Below are 2,308 nucleotides of genomic sequence, written 5' to 3'. Positions count from 1 at the left end.
TGGCAGAGTTTTCCCTCTTAAACTCATGTTGGCTGAAAATATGAAGGGGAAGAGGCTCTATTTATAGCCAAAAAAGTTGGCTTGAATGGACCAAAATGCCCTTGGTGGCTAATAGAAAGGGTAAGGGCAAATTTGGAAGTTCAAGTGGACTTTTGCATCATCATTGCATCATCTTATTACATCATGCTTACCTCAATCTTCTAGAAGATGCCAAGTGTCATGAAAGTGGTGGAGGAGATGGGAGATTAGATCCTAACCGTTGGATCAAACTTGTTTCATAAGCTTCCTCCGAATTTACTTAGCCCACGTTTCTCCGGCTTTCTTTATGGCCTTTCGGAGCTCAGAAAATTATTCTGTCTACTTTATAAATTTCCTTTAATTCTAGAGAATATCTATGAATTTTCTTAGGCCATAACACTTCCTTTAAACCTTGCATAAAAATTCATTTACCAAAATACCCTTTTATCGGCAAAACCGGCTCTTTAATTTATTAAAGTCACTCCACTGGCCTTTTGGTTGCGAGACTAATTTTATAAATTAGTACAACCTTTCAACCATTTAACCTCATTTTTGTATACATTTTTGAGGTCTTTTGCTATTTTAAATAATTACCTCACATGGTATACTTTTTACTGGCCATAACCTCATAAATTCCATTTAAGCTGCCTCAGGGGTATTTTTGTCATTTCTCTTCACAGAAGAGTCTTAGAATATTATTTCCCATTTTCTGGGATTTTTCTTAGAATTTTCTGTATACTCTTCCATTTTTACCCTTGTTAATCATAACTTTCAGAATTTACAATTTAGTCCCTGCTTGGACTTAACTTCATATAATCCTCTCTTTGAGGCTTCTAGCTTAACCCTTGGCCTGTTTCTACTCTCTTTTCTCTTTCTAGGCCCTCGAGACTTTACTGGAGTCTCTGACCTTGATTATACTGAAGCCCCTAAAAACTTTTATTTTGCAGTTTAGTCCCTGAAACTGCTTTAACTTCCTTTCTCGTCTTTGGGACTTCTGCTCACAGGGGTCTGGTAGCCTATCCAATTCAGACTACTTTTGATGCTTCTAGGCCCAAAAGTCTGGATGTTACAGATGGAGATGGAGGATTAGGGTTCAGTGGGAAAGATGAGAGGAGATGATGATAGAAAATGTAGGTGGTGGCTGCCTCCTCGTATCTGACCTCACCCATACCCAAAATAGGGTTTCTAACCCGAAAATGATGTGTATGGGTCGGTTCCCGGAGGTGGGTAGGTCAGATTTTCCCGAAATGGTCGGGTCTGAAATGTGCTGATACGAGGTGTTCGCCGCGGCAAAGGAAGAAGTGTGCCGTAGTGAACTATGGCAAAGGCTCCTCGTTGCATCTTTATGCCTTGAATCTTCAATCTTGGCCCCGATCTCAGGTGTCCTACATTGAAAAGCAACAATTTAAGGCATCAATTGTCCTAGAAATTAATTAAATACAATTAATAACCAATTATGACAATTTTACCCTAAAAAAGGCACTAACTCAAAGTAAGGACTCTTAATCAAAATTAAGCACATTATCTTTAAAAGGAGCCAAAACCTATGATAAAAACCCTTAAAATGATATGAAATAACATAGAACAATTGGGTTCAATCAAATTCCCCCACACTTAGACCTTCGTACTCCTGGACAAAGCTCAAAAATAATTCAAAGAGATACCAGCATAAAGAGAAACACTACCATGCTTAAAGATGAAAGCAGAAGATTAGTAAGAAATTCTTATAGAAGTTGACATCAGTAAACAAGGATATGCTAAGAAAATGAGCACAATGGACAATTAACTCAAAAGATTGATCAAAAAAGATCTATCTCACGGATAAGTGTTTCACTCTTAACTCACTTGTTTTGGGGTTATTTCACTCCAAGTCTACTTAATCCAATTCCTACCATAGGCTTGTAATAATTCTACCTCTCTACCACAACAAGCAAACTTTGCAAATCAAGCGGACTTTTAGGGGTTAGAACTTGAATGAAGGCCAAGTGAAATGAATGGAATGAGAATGAAAACAAAAATGAGTACAAACATACAAATTATTAAGACAGAATTAATCTAAATAAAAGTAAGGGGAGAAGCTACTTAGTTTTTGTTTTATAATTTTTATATCTTTATCCTTTCTTTTCTTCTTTTCTTTTTCTTTCTTTTCTTTTTTTTGAATGGAGCAACTTCTCTCTTTTTTTTTACAAGATAAATAATTTCATGCTTGTACTCAAGATGGAGGCCTAAAGGGGTTCACAATGGTGAAATGATTGGGTTTGTGTTTGGGAAACGAGGATTTGAAATTGAA

Source organism: Neltuma alba, unplaced genomic scaffold (assembly GCF_004799145.2).
Source record: "Neltuma alba isolate B1F8T4 unplaced genomic scaffold, ASM479914v2 tig00010991_pilon, whole genome shotgun sequence".
NCBI lineage: Eukaryota > Viridiplantae > Streptophyta > Magnoliopsida > Fabales > Fabaceae > Neltuma > Neltuma alba.
The sequence above is the reverse complement of the archived record's forward strand: the minus strand, read 5'-3'. Positions refer to the sequence as shown.